The sequence below is a fragment of the Lactuca serriola genome, chromosome 4 (assembly GCF_051521515.1).
Source record: "Lactuca serriola cultivar US96UC23 chromosome 4, Lser_US96UC23_V15, whole genome shotgun sequence".
In the NCBI taxonomy this organism is placed as follows: domain Eukaryota; kingdom Viridiplantae; phylum Streptophyta; class Magnoliopsida; order Asterales; family Asteraceae; genus Lactuca; species Lactuca serriola.
Window position 1 is genome coordinate 331,133,208 of NC_136411.1, and position 6,000 is coordinate 331,139,207.

Below are 6,000 nucleotides of genomic sequence, written 5' to 3' on the forward strand. Positions count from 1 at the left end.
TACCAAGTATAAGTGTATCACGAAGTGGAAACGACAACTGGTGAAGTAAAAGCGTCTATCAAGTATAAGTGGCTACAAGTATAAGCGATATAGAGACAATAACCGGTATAAGCGTATCACGAAGGAAATGCGTTATCAAGTAGGAGTTTTAAATAAGTAAAGCGAAGCAACAGTAACTAACAAGTAAAAGTATACGTCGTGAAAGGGAACTTTGATGAAAACCTTGGAAAAACCTTTATACTCTGGGAAAATCACATTTGGTATTCTTTGGTAAAATAAGTTTGAAAAACTTTATAAATCCTTGGAACCTTTATAAACCAGTTTAAAATGAATTTAGATAAAATAGTATAAGTAAGAGTTTTGAAACAAATGAAAACCTTTTTGAAACCATCACAGTATCCTACTCGGTAAAACAGTGTACAGTGTGGTAAAATCTTGTGCATGCGGGTTATCAATCACATATAAAAGGAGTTTACGGCCCATGAACCATCCCTAAGGGAGTTCACGGCCGTGAACTCCTATGCCATGAGTTAAGTGAAGTTTTAAGCCCTTAAATCACTCCTAGTAATTATTCAAGGTATAGGGGTGTTTGGGGTTCCAAGAGTGCACTCCTTTAGAGTTTATGGTCCAAATGACCATCCCTTGGGAGTTTACGGCCGTAAGCTCTATGGCTTGGCCGTGAACTCTCATACACCCACAACTCTTTGATTTTAAGTCCTTGTTTCAATCCTAGCATTTTCTAGTGAAAGTATAAGGCCATTTAGGGGACATTTACTATCATTTTAGCTTGTTTAGGGGTGTTTACGGCCTAGGCACTTGCTTGGGCCGTAAAATCCTTTTAATCCCTCAATTCCTTGTGTTTAAATGTTCCAAACCCTAAATATCATGCCCCTAATTTATGTATTAAGCCTAAGGGTGGTTTGGGAGTGTTTTTGGGGCATTTTGACAAGTTTAAGAGGTGTTTACGGCCTAAGCATGTGCTTGGGCCGTAAACTCTCTTTTATGACCTAAAACTTTATGTTTTGATGTTTAAACACTCCTAGGCTAAATCCCCAATTAGTCTCCAAGCTTAAGGATGAGTTTAAAGGCAAGTTTGACATCATTTTAGGGGTTTACGGCCCTAGAGTGTTCTTGGCCCGTAAACTCCTTACTCCTTGCCTTCTTGGACGATTTTTGGGGTATAACTACAGCTAGTAATGTTTAGAACAAGCTAGGGTAAGTGGACTTACGATTTGGAAGCGTTTGGTTGCGGATTCGGGTCGAAAACGAGTCTAGAGAGAGATTATAGAGAGAGAGTGTGGAAAAGTCTCAAATAGAGCTTAATCTCCCTTATATATATATATATATATATATATATATATATATATATATATATATATATATATATATATATATATATATATATATATATGGGTGGGAGTTGGAGCTCAATGGAATTCTACCCGATACTGTCGTTATACGGAGCTTTTGGTCGCACCCGATTTAGTGGTCGTAATAATAAAAACTAACTTTACCATTAAAATGAAAATGTGTATTACGAGTTTTTATTTCTCTTATCACGACTTAACGACATAAAGATATAAATAAATGAAACATTTATTTATTCGACGACCTCTAATTAACGGAACTTTTATACAGTGGAATATTCCGTTAACGGTAACGGGGTAATGTAACGGAATAACTTTGGGTTGTCACATTATTTTTTTTAGTTTTTTTAAAGTTTTCATAATCCATCCATGAGAGACATTTTCCATCATATTTTAACTTGTTGGCAATTATATTTGCAATCCACCCATTAGTGGCACACTTATAATCACCTTTGTTGCTTCGGGTAAAAGTATGACCTTATACAATTTTCCTAACATGAAAAATAATAAAATAAACATAAATATATTTTCAATAGGAAACATGTTATATACTCCATCTGTCCCATATTAATAGTCCACGTTTCCTTATACGTTTGTCCCAAAATAGTAGTCTACTTCCAAAAATAAAATATCACTTTTACCAAAATACTCCTCAATATTAGTTAAACTACCATGGAATTAAATGCAACTACCATGGAATTAAATGCAACAAAAGGGTACAATTGTCATTTCATTTAATAAAGTTAGTGGTAATTAATGTTTTCTTAATCTGTGTATTTTTTGTCTGTGAATAATAACTTTTGTACGGAGGGAGTATAAAATAGGTATATACTTTCTTTAGTGGTAATCGCATCCTGCATGATAGACACATAACTTTTCCACTCGTAATCAATGCTTTCACACCTTGCTGTGAATTGTGTCTTGTCATTTTTCAAATTGAAGTAGTCAAACACATTTGTGATTGCATAATGGTTCAAAGCTCTCCTATAATCAACTATATTTTCAAGTTTTGTGCCTATTTTCTACCTAGACTGTTCTTGCTAAATGAGTAAGCTTCATCATCAACATCCATTAGTTCATCTTCATTATCAGAATTAAGATGATTGTAATAACTTTCTTCACTAGGAAAACATTCTGGATTAACATGTGGTTCATCTATGTTGCCACATAAGTGGTTAGATAGGGAAAGATTATTTGAGGCGTAGGTATCATACATTGTGAGGTAAATTGTTACTTCTTTCTTTTCTTCACACATGTGAAGCATAGCCATTGACTTTTTTTAGAATCAAGGTCTATACACGATTGGTCTTGTTCACACTTATCAACATAGGAAATAGAAAATTTTGGATTTTTCTTTAATGAATAATGGCTTATGACTTCTTCATTTAGATGACTCAAGTTTTATGACCATGTATGTATGTAGATGCATTTTTGAGAGCTTAAGCAAAATATATTTTCCTATAAGTGTTCTCTGCAAGCGAAAGAACACTATATTTCACTTTTTGGTTGTATTTTAATGATGGTATGTCACAACTAGCATTTTTGCTAGGAAATTCCACTCTCATGTAATCATTCACCTAGTATAATAACTTTTACTCTATGCTCATTCAAATACATCTCATATGTTCAACTATGGGCTGAAAACCTTAGAAATCCCGGTTCAAGTTCTTCATGGACTAGGATTTTCTTACTGGGCCTAACAAACCAATAAGCATTCAATTCGACTATTTTGGGCCTAAAAACCCTAATTGGGTTCTAAATGGACCCACATTCATAAAACTTAACATATGGGGCTATGTGGACCTAAAATAATTCATGTTATCCCTATTGAGCCAAGTTGGGCCATAAACTCCATTTCCTTGACTCTAATGGGTCGTGAACCATCTTAACGGCCTAATGGGCCAAAAAATATTTATTGTGGGCCCCATAAACTCGAACTAAGACAAGAAAGGGGCCCAAATCCTCTCATTTCCTTTCTCCTTACCCATTCTCGGCCCAAACAATAATAATAATAATAATAATAATAATAATAATAATAATAATAATAATAATAATAATAATAATAAGAGATAAGAAGGGGATGGAAGCCTCGACACCTCAATGTTGCATTGTGGTAATCCATGCACAAAACACCACCATACAACCATGTAAATCACATACTTCTATGCAAGACTCTCTCACTCCCTCTATTCTCTCCAAATTCTCAGCCATAAGGACCTCCTCACCATCATCTCTCATTTCAAACACAACATTCTCTTATCTTTACCTCTTAAACTCAAGGAAATCCTCTCATCCTTCCTCATTAAAATCATGGGTGTGTGTGGGTGTTTCAAGAGTGTTCTTCAAGGTTTCAACCTCTTGGTAAGTGGTTATCATGTGTAAACACCTACTTTCCATCTTAATGTTAAGAACTCTTTCTTACATAGCCTTATTTCATGATCTAACTCCCTAGAACCATCTAAGTTCAAAAACTTCCTCAAGGAGTTGCTAGGGCCGAAATCGTCTCTCAAATCTTCACCAAAAACCAAGAACAACAAGCAAAGGTGAGTTCATACTGTTAGAACAAAGTTCTATCAGGATCGTATGATTCCAAGCAAAATATAAACAAGAACGTAATGAAGAACACAAGTATTGCACTGAATATGTCGAATGATTAATGCAAAGATACCCCAGAAGAGCTCGATAAAGAACTTCAATCTGTAGAGGTATTATAGGGTTACAAGAATCAACGTAATCGACTATTCTATCTTATACGCATACATGCATGCATATATTTATATTAAAACCCTAACAACTTATCTAGATAAAAGGAAACTATTCTAGATAACTACGGATGGACAAGCCCAATCCGATTACAAAACCAAAAGGCCCAAGACGCAACACTAAAATACTTAACAATCTCCCCCTTTGCGTCCTTGGAGCAGAAACTTCATCCCCTTTTCACAACAGAGGCCTTTTTCACGGTTTCAGATATCCTCGGTATAATGGCCAGAATCTGATGTTTAAACGTTATGTACCACCGAAGCATATCTGTGAAGTTCTTTTTATCCGCTGCTGAGTTCTGCTTGCATCGATGAATGATATTGATTATATGCTCCAGACAGTCTGTTGAAAACAGATGCTTGTCAACCAAAGCAAACAAAAACTTGTGCCTCTCACCCTTCGTGAACATGACAGTCAAATTTGTTGAATCAATCTGCCCCAACTTCATCTGATTCACATCACCAGGCTTAGACGTTGGCTTGACTGACGGTTTTTTGTTCATCACCTTTGCTATCTCCTGATCCATAGTGGCAAGCTCATGGACATAGGAGGCCAAAATTCTTTTTAGATGTTTTAGAATCGGCTCATACTCCCTTTGATTTAAGAGCAGAATGTTGTATAGCAGAATCCAATCATGTGGATTAAGGTTGGGAAGATCTGCCAGAGAAATAAAGTATTCCGTATTTGCTGTACCACGGTTGATCTTGAAGTTTACATTCACAAACCTCCCAGCAGGTGACAATTTCAGTACCTTGACTTTTGTAATTTTCTGTGCACTCCAAGTCAAGTACTGTGGTTGACCATTCTTCAAATAAAAATCTACTAACTCTCTGTCAACCTTCGGATTCGGATGAGGAACCTCAGCAGTGACATCGAAACAATGAAAGGTAAATGCTTTTCTTGTGATTGGCATGTCGAACTGCGAGTCCTTTGAATTGTCACATTCAAACGAAGCAATCGGTTCCAACCAGTACACAGAAGGAAACTCAATCGCATGATTGATGAGTGTATCTCTGTCCCATTCTGGAAACAGAGTCTTCTTGCATTGCAAGACATCCTCCTCTTCCTTATTATTTGCCTCTTGTGCCATCTTCATCGTTTCATCAAGCTCTTTGTCCCTCTTCTTTCTTTTAAGGGCTTCAACGATAGTCTCTTCAGTATCACTATCACTATCGGCTTGAACTTTCTTTCCAGAAACCGAAGCTAAATTATCCTTCAGTTCTGTTTTGTCTTTCAGATCTGCACTCTCTTCTCCCCCTTGTTTCAGAAGAAAGACCTTCTCCGAGACACCCTTCATCTCACTAAGAATTGTAATTGCAGGAAGGAGTTTGGACTGGAGATGCTTCCGGATGGTTAAAGTCAAGAAGGGATCATGAGCTTCAAGAAGAGTAGTCAAGATATTTTTCACATCACCAGCACAACTTTGATAAACTGCCCTTTGAGTCTTTAATAGAGAGATCTCTTTTTCTGCCTGGGCCAGTTGAACTTTTTGGAGATCAATTATAGCTTGGTGTTTTATCAGGTCCTCCTTCAACGTACTTTCTGCAGAAAGAGAAGCAAAACGAGAGTCCAGAGATTGGAGAAAAGATGTGGATTCTGTTTGAGATCAGTACGCAGGGCTTCAAATTTTGTGGTTTCATCCTGAAGAGTTTTAGAGAAGGAGTCCACCGAAGCTTGATATTTGGCCGCATTTGTGTCAGTATGAGCTTTCAGAGAATCAAGGAAAATCTGAGTTGTGTGAACAACCTCAATAACCTCCTTTGTGGCCTTTGAACAAGAAGTGGCTGACTTATCAACTGCTTCTGTGGATTTCTCAATAGCATCGGTGTATTGCTTAATGGCAGTCTCCAAGAAGGCTGTTAAAACAACA